Source organism: Sapajus apella, unplaced genomic scaffold (assembly GCF_009761245.1).
Source record: "Sapajus apella isolate SASKATOON/1434 unplaced genomic scaffold, GSC_monkey_1.0 scaffold55, whole genome shotgun sequence".
Taxonomy (NCBI): domain Eukaryota; kingdom Metazoa; phylum Chordata; class Mammalia; order Primates; family Cebidae; genus Sapajus; species Sapajus apella.
Genome location: NW_022436995.1, coordinates 10,130,339 through 10,142,269, shown reverse-complemented (window position 1 = coordinate 10,142,269; position 11,931 = coordinate 10,130,339). Strand labels below are relative to the sequence as shown.

Below are 11,931 nucleotides of genomic sequence, written 5' to 3'. Positions count from 1 at the left end.
AAAAAAAAAAAAAAAAAAAAAAAAAGACTTCAGTCTTCAAGTTTTCTTTCATCAAGTCAAAAATGCCCCTGGAAAGTCAGAACCAGTTGTCAGGTATGGGCAGTTGATCCCGGGGGAGGGAGGCACTGGGCGGGAGAAGGGGGTTTTCATGGGGAGGAGGCAGGCATCCAGAGGGCTGAGGCTCACTTCAGCTAGGAGGGAAGCTCCCTGCTGCTGTAACAAACAGAAGAGAGAGAAGAGGATGCCTTGTGCCAGGGTTGAGGGGCAAAGTCAGATGGTTGAGCTCAGCCAGGAATGGGGTTTTGTTAATCTGGTGACCAAAATGTAGCAGGGTAGGGGGTTTGTCAGGTTGGACTTGGTGCAGGGTTGGAGCGCACATCTAAGCAGCTTCAAGCCCCACCCTGAGCCCCCAGAGGGAGTTACCACAAAATCAAATCATTCTTGGAAAGAAAAATCCTGTTTGCAAAAAGCATCTGCAGGCTGCAGCCTACCTCTTGGACCCTATCGCCCCTGCTCCTCTATCCACCGTCAGACTAACCTCCTCATTGTAGATTTTCCTCCAGCCTCCTTCGGGTCTGAGTGCTGTCCTCCCTGACCTCCAAACACACACACACACACTCCTCTGCACCCCCCAGTCTGCTCTTGCCATTCCCACTACAAGGCATCTCCTCATCTCCATTCTTCGGGACCCATCTCCCCAGCTCACCTCCTCCAGGACGTCTTCCTGGAGAGCTTGCTTAGTTAACCACTCATGCTGTGGTAGCTCTGGGGCCTCACTGGACCTGCAGTTTACTGACCCTTACATTCTATTCCTGTTTGAGGGTCCTTTGTGGTCTCAATTGTACCTGCAGGATTGTAACTGATGGAAGCAACTGAGTAATAACAGAGAAAGGCAGTGCTGCTGACAGAAGAATGTATTACCTACATTTCCCAAGGATGGGGCACACCAAAGCTGGTGTGTGTGGCCGCAGGGGAATCACCAGGCTTTGGTCAGTGAGCAGGAGGCCTCAGTCAGACCCTTTATTGGGCTTCAACGGGAAGAGCACAGCAGGACAGGTTTAGCAGGTTAGGAATGGCTGGTTTAAATAACCCTATGGGCACTGGGGCCTAGCGGCTGTTCCAAGTCGTTTGGTACCTGGAGCCGGGCGACTAAGGGCAGGGAAAGATTGGCAGGGTGCAGCAGACTTAGATAAGGAAGTGATTTAGAGCATGGATTTTAAATTGCTGGGGAGACGGAAACCACTTGGGCTGATTGTTTGGCCCTGGGACTAGCAAATGCCACACAGACAAATACAAAATCTAAGCAAACGACGTCAGAACACCCATGCACTCACTTCCCCTGTCTCACTCGGGTTCCAGAGTTCATTGCACCAATCACTCTCTTGCTAAATCGGTGAGCTCTCTCACCCCTCTAACTTTTGATATGTCGTGAAAACACAGCCCCTTCCGTAGATGAACTCATGATCTCCTTCACCCTTTCAACGTGTAGCCACCCAATTCCTGGCACGCAACTCCCTCTTCCCTCCCTTCTAACTGTCACGACAGTGAGGTGGCTCCCTTCCTGCCTAAGGACAAGCCCTGGTCCATTCTGGAACTCACCTCAATGCTTCCTCAGGGACCTCCATGTCTGAGATCCCCTCTAATGAATCTCTTCCATCAACATTCATAATTCTTAAAAAAACAGCAGTAACAGCAAAAAGGAAAAAAAAAACATTGACCAAATGGGGAAGGAAAAACATATAAAGTATATTCCAGACAAAAGACTAGTTTCCCCAATACATCAAGATTCCCTCTGATTCCTCTAATAGGAAAAGATCAAAAACTTTGAAGAAAATGGATAAAACACATGAATAGACAGTTTGCAGAAAAGGAAATTCAAATGACTTTTATATCTGTGATAATGTATTCCACCTTATTCAAAAATGCAGGTTAAAACTATATCAAGAATCTTTTTTTGTCTTCCAGATTGGCAGATACCAGTGTGTCTGGCTGCACTCTCTATTGGAGGCTGTGGAAATGAGCATCTTATCTGCTGCTGGTAGGCGGGTACATTCTAACAGACTCCATGGAGAACACATTGCCGGTATCTTTTCAAATACAAACACACATAACCCTGACCCACCAATTCCACGTCTAGGACTTTATCCTACCTATGGCCACCTATATTTGCAAAGTGACTGAGGTACAAGGGGATTTTGTGGGAAATCATTTGTGGTGGCAAAAGGCTAACCCCCCCCCTCGTGTCCAAAAAACAGATTAGTTAAATAAGTTCTGTGACATCCATATGCAGTCATAAAGCATTTTTTTTCTTCCCAGGTTCAAGCAATTCTTCCGCCTCAGCCTCCCAAGTAGCTGGGATTACAGGCACCTACCATGATGCCTGGCTGATTTTTGTCTTTTTGTAGAGATGGGGTTTCACTGTGTTGGCCACGCTGGTCTCGAACTCCTGACCTCAGGTGATCTGCTGCCTCGGCCTCGCAAAGTGCTGGGGTTGCAGGCATGAACCACCTCACCTGGCCAAGAAGCAGCTTTCTATGTACTGATACGAAAAAACCTTACATTAGATAGCTAAGTGGAAAATTAAGACTCAGGGGCAGAGTGGACGCATGTACCACCATCTGGGGGAAAGAATCTATATATGTCTCCTAACATGCATGGGACTGCTAACGTTGCCTCCAGGAGATCACGGGAGATGGGGGTGAAAACTCTTCCTAGTGAGATCCTTAACCCACTTCTCTTTCTGGCTTTTTCACTCTCTCCACCTCTACTGACACATTTTTGGAAAAACTGTCTGCCAGCTGCCTCTCTTCCCACCTGCTGCCCAGTCCTCAACCATCTCAGTCTGGTTTCTCCCCGTAGCACTTCTCATTCCTCACCTCACTCGCTCATGCTCGCAGGCTTCACAATGGGCCGTGCCCTTCACCTGGAGCCCTCTTCCAGGGCCTCCACAGCCCCATTCTCTGTGGGGTTCTCCTCTCTCTCTCCCAGAATGTGTTCTCCATCTCTAAATGTTGGAGCTCCTGCTGCTCCCTGCCAGGCCCTTGTCTCCACGCTCCCCTTCTCAGTCCGCAGGCTCTCCTGGGGCTGTCCCATCCACGCAGGCTTCTCTCATCACGTGTACACATAGAGCTTCCAACTGTGTATCTCTCTTCCGGGCTCAGCACTCCACCTGCTGTCTCCCAGGTATCTCCAACCCAGCATGCTCCAAATGTAGTTCACCAGCTTCTAGTCGGTTTCACTCTCTGCACATGGGGGATTTCCTTAGCACTCTCATGTCCAAACCCTTTCAGTCATCAGAACCTAGAGTGTTCCCTCTTGAAAATCTCTAGAATCTGACCCTTCTCTCCCCGCTCCACCACTGCTCTCCCTATCAAAGCCTTCCCCACTCATTCAGTGAGGAAGCTACACCAGGTTCCTCACTGCTGCCTCTGTGCTGTCTCCCACCCCAGGGCCTCTGCACTTGCTGGAGCCTGTGCCTTGACTGCTGTCCTCCACTCTCCACCCCTGCTGTACCCTGATTAATTCCTGTCTGTCTTCCGGAACTCAGATTAACGTAACTGTCTCAAAGAAGCCTTTTGTGATGCCTAGACCCATGGATCTCACCTGGTGTGGTTTTGCCCCCCAGTAGACATTCGGCAATGTTTGGAGACATTTTTGGTTGTCACAAGCAGGGAATGCGTGTTGCGGCTACTGGAATCGGTTGCATCGCAGCCAGGGACGCTGCTAAACATCCTCCAGTGTACAGGACAGTCCCACATGACAGAGAATTATCTGGCCCAAAATGTCAGCAGGGCCAAAGTGAGAAATCCTGCCCTAGCCTGTCATGTCCCCAGGACACATTTCCATAACACACTCCATTTCTCCTGCACACCTGCCATCACCATTCAGTCTTTAGCTGTGCAAAGGTATTGGCCAGGTTCCACTCTCTGCGCTTGACGGGATGAATACATGAATTAACGTCACTGAGGCATGTTGACGTCTGGATCTCCACCCACAGTGTCCAACCCAAGCATACATCCTCGAGCTTGTCCGAGAGAATGTGTGGATTGATATGACATGCCTGGGGCAGGGATTGAGCCACACCGAGCAGAAGCCACCCCATGTCCTGGCCTCCAACTCTGCAGGGCCCTTCAGGTCACCTGACGGTAGTCCTTGCCTTGGTCCTTGACCGGCTTCTCACCCCGTACTCTGCACCGCCTTTGCACTCTTGTCAATTCCTCGACTCTCAGTTCATCTCCCTGTGGTTCTGTGGGCCCTTTAAAGCCCCCAGGCCTAAACGCATCTACTCCACATCTTGTCAAACCAGTTGCTCCTCCAGTGAGCTTACCCAGGTGGCTGCGCCACTGTCAGCCCAGCCAACAAACCAGAATTCTGGGCACCCTTGTGCAGCAAGGCGCCCCTCAGACCTGCTCCTTCCGCCTCCCCACCGATAGCCACAGGGTCCCCCAGCTTTTTCCTACTTGGTCTTCTTGCCTCAAGCCTCTTTCTCTCTCAGTCCACCTGGGACATTCCTCCCCACTGTCCTTCTAAGATGACCATCGGCCTGTCTCACTTTCTGATGAAAACTCCCTGGACATTTCTCACTGTCCACAGGGCAGAGCCCAAGTTCTCCAGCCTCGGGTGGGGGCGGATGAAGGGTGCAAGACCTTCCATATTCTCCCCAGCCCCTCCCACCCTCCATGGCCTCATCTCCTGCCCCAGGGACCAACACCTCGGTGCCCCTTTCTTCAGGCAGCTTGGGCTTTTCCCTTCCCTCCTCTCCCCTCCCTTTCCCCCTGAGGTGCCCAGAGATCCCATGCTCATCCTTAAAACCTAGTTCAAACAAACACCTCTTTCTCAATACTTTGGCAGTTCTCAAAAACTTAAACGTAGAATCACCATATGATCCAGATACTCCACTTCTGGGCATGCATCCAAAGGACATGAGTGCAGGGATGCAAACAGATATTTGCATGTTCATAGCAACATCATTCACAGCAGACAAGAGGTAAAGCAACCGAAGTGTCGGAACAAATGATAAACAAAATGTGGTATATACCGGGAGGCGGAGGGTGCAACCAGCCAAGATGGCACCACTGCACTCCAGCCTGGGTGACAGAGCGAGACTATCTCTCTCAAAAAGAAAAGGTTGTGTACATGTAATGGAATATTATGCAGCCTTAAAAAGGAAGGAAATTCTGTCACATGCCACAACATGAATGAACCTTGAAGACACTGTGCTAAGTGAAATTAGCCAGTCACAAGAAGAGAAGCACAGCATGATTCCACTTGCAGGAGGGTATCCACAGTGGTTGAGTTCATAAAAAGACAGAAAGGAGAATGGTGGTTACCAGGGTCGCGGGGAGGGGGAAACGGGAAATTAGCGTTTATTGGGCACAGAGTTTCAATTGGGAGATGACAAAAAGGTGTGGGGATGGGTGGGGGTGACGGCTGCATACCAATGAGAACACACTTAATGACGGTGGATTTCGAGCTTTAAAGATGATTAAATGGTAAATCTTATGTTTTGTATGTTTTACCACAATAGCAAAAGGCCATAACAAAACAAAAAATCCACCTCTTCCTCTCAGGAAGCTCCCTGAACATTCCCGTCACCTCCCCAAACACGTGTGTTGCCCCCGCCGCCCAACCCCAATTCCCCACGACCCAGCTGCGTGGAGCTGCCCACACCCTGCTCCATGCATTCCATGCACATTCCCAGTGCCCTGCAGGGACGGCCTCATGTCTACCCTCCCAGACCAAGGGGCTCTGCAGGCAGGCACTCTGTCTCATTCCCCTCTCCTGCCCCACATCCAGCCCACGTCCACAGCAGAGTTTCTTCAGTGAAGGAATGAATCCCCCAAAGCAATAGCTCTGGGTTAGTACTATCCCAAACCTCACAGCCTGTTCTCTCCAGAACAGCGATTTACCTCTACTATTCATCAACAAACCCCTCCCCCACCAAAGATCTTCCGTCCTTCCATTAAGCAACAAGGTCAGAAGGGGGAATTCAGCGGACGAAGTTAATAAACAGCTAACTTGGGAGGAATAAACAAAATAAAAACCCAGGGTAGGCCGGCACAGACATGACCTTGCATCTAATGACAGCACAGTCCACCCCCCTCCCTCCTCTGCTTGGTGGGTGGGCTGATTCACTTCCTGTGTCCCTTCCCAGGGCAGCGTGAGAGGGGAAAGTTGGGGGGCTGGGTCCTGGGGCATGGATAGATGATTAGTCACCATGCTGCCCTGCACTGGAAGGCCACTGACCTTAGTGTGTGGGCCCAGACCACAGACCTCTCTCCCCGTCACTCCGAGCCCCAGCCCCCACCCCAATTTATATAACCCAAGGTCTGGAAAGCGAAGGGAACTGGCCTTGGCTGTCAGCATGAGGTCCAGGGGGCCCCTCCACCTGTAAGTCCCTGCATGGCCCACCTGTTGACTCTTCATTCACACAGTCCACATTCATGAAACAGGCTGGGAAGAGAAAACGGTCTCCCCTGTCCTGAGGATGACCATTGGGAGGGTATTCAGAGATCATTTAACCTAGGGGTCTCAACCAGAGATGGGATGTCCCCGAGAGGACATTTGGCAATGTCTGGAGACAGTTTTGTTTGCCAGGAAGGGAAGGGGACGTGCTGCTGTGGTGTCTGGTGGGTAGAAGCCAGGACTGCTGCTCACCTCCCGCAATGCACTGCACCCTCCCCTCCAATTCCCCCCCAAAAAAAGAATTATCCAGTCCCAAAAGGCAATAGTGCTGAGGTTAAGAAACCATGATGAATTCAAGCTGTACAGAAGAGGAAACTGAGGCAAATGGAGAGCGACAGGATCAAAGTCACACTGTGCATTAGATAGTCTCAGAATTAAAATCCAGGGCTTTCTACCAACCACACCAGCCTTCAGCTCCCAGGAGTGCAGCGACCAACTCCAAGACCAGTGGAAAGCTAGTGGAGTGGCTGAATTTGGGACTCTGGGGTCCAGAAGCCATCATCGTTGGGCTCTGTGTCTCTGGCAGGCTCCAAATGAATCCCACCAAAGTGAGCCAATCAGCTTGGCCACAGGGCTCCCAAATAATCAGAAGAAGACTGTCTTAAGGGGCTACGGTGTGTCCAGGCAGAATGACCCTCCCTGTCTGAGGCTTGGGCAAAACTTACCCCTTAAGTCCATAGCATGCTGGGGGTAGTCCTGGCTGAGGTCAAGATCAGAAGACAGGGTGACTGTGTAAGGCAAAACCTGGATTGGAGGACAGGACATGGGTAAGAATTAAACCTTGGATCACTGCTTTGTGGGCATCGTCTTTTTTGCTAGATGCCAAAAATGACTGTATCTCTCGCACCTGCTGGATCCCCACTGCCATCCTGCTTAATTTCAAACTGACGTCTAGAGTCACCTTTACCCTTTTCGCCAAGGAGCCCACACTGTGTCTCCAACTGAGAGCCAGAAACCAGGGCACCAGAGCTGATGGTGCAATCCCATTATTTATGAACCACTGACTCACATCATGTTGCAACAGGTGTGCTTTTCCATCCACTGCCGCTGAAAGTCAGCTAACTCGCAGTCACCGTGTAATAAAAAGAAGGCCAGAGCAGCAGTGCATGAAGCTCTGTCTTAGGTCAGGTCTTCACCCTCTTCAGGAGCAAGGAGCCCACAGACAGTGGTTGGGGACAAGGATGGTGGGGTAGGGGAGGTGCCCCTCTGGGTAACTCTGGAGGCAGCTGGCCTGAAGGTTCTTGCCAAGGGCCTCTTAAGCACCCCTAGCAACCAAGGTAATTCAAAGTGAGGGACAGAGACCCAACTTTAAATTAACTTGAGTCTAATTAGGAAAAGCTCCAGCTCTGCCTCCAAGAGTCACTCCTCGCCTCTGGATCTCAGTCTCCTCATCTGTAAACTGAGAACGGGAGCGTTGGATGTGTTCATCTACTCAGCACATGTTAACTGAGCACCTACTACATTCTGATGCCTGGAGATAGACCAGGGAATGAGAGAGACGGAAAGCCTTGCCCTCACAGAGCTGATATTCTAACAGGGAAGACAGATGGCAAACAAGATTAAAGAGGGAAATCTCTTGGCTGTCGGAAGCGGATATGAGCTACGGAAAATGAAGCAGAGAGGAAACGGGAGACACAGCTGCAAAGGCTTTGTCCAGCTTAGAGACTCTGGGTTTAAACCTCTTACTCTGCTGGATCCTTGGTAGGAGCCAAGAATGGTGGCAGGAAACTGGGCAGGGCCATGTGTGAGTACAGGGACAGCTCTCGGGGATGGCAGGGTGGTAGGTCTGTGCACGGGCTTGAGCCCCAGTCAGTCTCTCAGTGGCTTCCCCCAGGGAACAGAATTGACCAGTCTTGGCATGCTGGCCTGTCCTCAGGTCAAAGGCAGACACCTGGGTCTGCTGAGGAGTCCAGGGGTCACACAGGGTTCCTGGGGCAGGGCCTCAAAATTCCTGACTAAGGGGAGGATTTCTTCAAAGCAGGTGGGCGGCATCCTCAGGGCACTGCTAGGGACTCTTCTACATCCTTCACTCTGCCCTGGTCTTCGATGAACAAGACACTGGCCACCTCCACCTACAGGGGCTCTCAGAACCTTCCTTCCCTCCAACTGACCCTCCCCGGCGTGGTAGGGTGTCCCCTTCCCTCACATGAGGAGGGAGGGAGAGGGATTTGAAAGTCCCCATTTCTGGCTGGGCACAGTGGATCACACCTGTTATTCCAGCACTTTGGGAGGTAGAGGCAGGCAGATCGCTTGAATTCAGGAGCTCAAGACCAGCCTGGACAGCAAACATAGTGAGACTTCACCTCCATAAGACCAAAAAATACAAAAAATTAGCCAGGCACGATGGTGCGCGCTATAGTCCTAGCTACTAAGGAGGCTGAGCTTGAGCCCAGGAGGCGGAGGTTGCAGTGAGCAGAGATCGTGCTACTGCACTTCAGCCTGGGCAACAGAGCAAGACCCTGTCTCAAAATGTGTGTGTGTGTGTGTGTGTGTGTGTACACATATGTCTATATGCAAGGACGCTGGGCTAAAAAAACAAAAAGCTCCCCCGATTTCTTATGAATCCACAATTTCTCTTCCTGTAGGGATTATTTTCGAAAATATGTCTTGCAAACCTGTGTGCTTAGAATGAGTGAGGGATGCCAAGATGCTGCAAAAGAACTTACAGCCAACTGGAGAGGCCAGGCGAACACACATGAGAAAATAAGTCCACTCTTACAGTTTGCTTCGCCGCCTACAGAGCCCTTTGGAACCACTTACTATCTCCTAAAACCATGCAGGGTCTGTTCTCATTTTTGCAGATGAGGAAATTGAGACCCAGAAAACCACCTTCTCTTCCCCTAATTCATAGCTGTCCCATGGAGTGGTAAAGAGAGAGAGAAGACAATGAAGATTAAAATTTCCAAGTAATTCCAATTCTTACCCCTGAAGGGATGGGTAAGAATTCTATGTCAAGAGACAAAGTTGCTCTGCCTCCAGCCTAGGGTAACGTTAAGCTGGGCATGGAACCCACCAACCCCTGCCTCTCCTTGGCAGGACGAGATGTGGGTTGAGGATAAATCCAAAGTGCCCGTCTTTCTGGAAAAGTCCATGGGGGCTGGGCACGGTGGCTCATTCGTGTAACCCCAGTACTTTGGGAGGCCAACGCAGGTGGATCACCTGAGGTCAGGAGTTTGAGACCCACCTGGCCAACATGGTGAAACCCTGTCTCTACTAAAAATACAAAAATTAGCCGAGCGTGGTGTTGGGCACCCATAATCCCAGCTACTCAGGAGGCTGAGGCAGGAGAATTGCTTGAACCCAGGAGGTGGAGGGTGCAGTGTGCTGAGCTGAGATTGCGCCCCTGTACTCCATCCTGGGCGATAGAGCAAGACTCAGTCTCAAAAGAAAAAAAAGAAAAAAAAAAGAAAAGAAAGAAAAGCACATAGGATTAAGGATGTGCTTTTGGTGTAAGGAGAAAAAGTTTCTCCACGTGGGTAAGGGTGCCAAGGAATCTCAGTGGTGGGGCTGAACACCTTTCTGATGCAGCTTTTCAGAGTGCCCTTTCTGCTTGCCAAGGGCAGAGATAAGGCAGCTGGAAAAGAATCTTTGCTGTTGCAGGTGAGTTCACTCCATTCTCGCAGAGCGCCTTCCCTGTGCCAGGTACTATGGCTACCGCAGGAAACAAAGCAGGCCCCTGCCCTCCTGCAGCTCTGGGAGCTTAGCAAGGCACTGGCTGGCTCTTGGAGGACTTTCCTGACTGGAGTTTGTGTCTGCCTGGAGGTGCCCAGTCCCGTGAACCCCTGTCACGGGAAGAACCTAGTGGGGCGGGGAGTATCCAGGGAAGAAACAAACCCCGCTGAGTCCAGGGCACTGCAAGAATGCAGAAGCAACCCTCCGGCTCTGGAAGGCTGTGGCGGGGCACCCTCCACTCAGTGTGGAGAAAAGTCCATCCGCTTCTCCAGCGAAGGGCTGCGCCTCGCTGGGCCTCCTTGTCTCCTCATCTGCCCATGTGCTAATATCTACTTGTCATTTGTTTGTTAGGTTCAAATGACATCAGGGATGTGTCCCTGCTGGCCGCCAGCTCTTCTCAGATCCCCTGACCTCTCCCCATCTCTTCTCTGGCTCTGCGTGGGAAGGGGCAGTTGTCACCCCCCGACCCCCACTAAGCTGAGCCCTCCTCCCACCCTAAGCGGGAGGAAGCCGGTTCTGCTCATGGATGAGAGTTACCGGGCTCCTGAGCTCTGGCTCTGCTGGACTGGGGTCCGCCCCCTCTCCTGGTCTCCTCCGACTGGGACTGGAAGTGCTGGGGGAGCCAAGAGATGCTCAGTTGGGGACTGCGGCCAGTGACAGAGCACAGGGAACTCCTTGGAGCTGGGCACCCAATTCGGCAGGGCTGGGACGGACCCCCGCGGGTAGAGGGCCGCCCCTCACCCACACTGTCCCGCTCAGTCCCGGCTCACATCTGGCTCAGGAGGAGGGAAGCCCAGATGTAAAGAAGTCGCCAACTGTGCAGCCCCAATCCAAGGCTTTTATTAAAGTGAGGGGTGGCGGGAGCGGGGCGGTGGAGGAAAGGTAAGCCGCGCAAACGCCCTGGAGAGTGAGAGACAAGGTGTGACCAGGCAAGACACCCCCCGCCTCCTCCCGCACCCCGATGGCAGCAGAGAGCCTTGTGCAAGGCGGCGGCCGCCCCACCTTCACACCGACCCAGCGCGCTACCAAAGTGGCCGCGCCGCCCGCCGCCGCGTCAGGGCCGCCCGGGCTCAAACTTTCCGAGACCCGCCCTCGGAGCGGCCACCCGGGCTCCACCAGCGCAGGGCCGCGGCGGGCGGGTGCGCGTGGACCGGGAGGTGGGGGGGCCGGGCGCGGCGGGGCGTTGCCTGGGGTTACCTGGGTTCCGAGGGTCTCGGCGTCCCGGGGACAGGGCGCGGGGACGGCACAGGCGGGCCCGAGACCAGACGATCCTCCCGGGCCACGGCGACCCCGGACTCGCAGGCGCTGCACCTGGCCCTGCGGGTCGCCGCGCCTACCCACGCCGGTCCCGCCCGTCCCCTCCCGCGCGGGGCGGGGCGGCCCCAGGGGAGGAGCCGAGGGCTGTGGGCACCACTCCCTGAGCCAGGCCTGCGCCTCATCACGTGCCACCGACCCCGTGTCTGTGACCTCCAAAGGCTCGCCACCCCACCACCCCCCACTCCAAAGTCTGAGGTGCCACCAAAGCCATAAGCCAGGGAGTCAGGGGGCATGCTAGGCCTCTCACACCCCATTCTCCTAGGGCACATGTACCCTAGCCCACCTCCACCCCAGGGGCCTGCAGGGAGGCTGCAGAGCCTTCTTGAGGCAAGGAGAGCTACAGAGCTTCCCCCTGGAGAACTGCATGGGGTGGAGTGCAGGGAGGGAGGGAAAAACAACTGTGTGCCCCGCAGCCCCACCGCGGGGTCCACGTCCCTGGTGGGAGAGGCTTCTGGCCGCTCTGAACCCTTGAAGTGA

The 11,931-nt window shown here is 53.1% G+C and overlaps 1 protein-coding gene across 5 annotated transcripts in view; it reads right to left on the bottom strand.

Moving 5' to 3' along the window:
- Positions 1-11,484, bottom strand: part of PAQR5 (progestin and adipoQ receptor family member 5) — a 92,134-nt gene extending 80,650 nt beyond the window's left edge. For 2 of the 5 annotated variants that reach the window (XM_032244637.1, XM_032244639.1), the window contains exon 1: positions 11,335-11,484. The gene's annotated coding sequence lies outside the window, so the exon portion shown is untranslated. Of the gene's footprint in view, positions 1-6,411; positions 6,531-7,130; positions 7,210-11,334 lie in introns of all 5 variants that reach the window. The other 3 variants (XM_032244635.1, XM_032244636.1, XM_032244640.1) reach the window with 3 other exon arrangements.
- Positions 11,485-11,931: the final 447 nt, after the last annotated feature.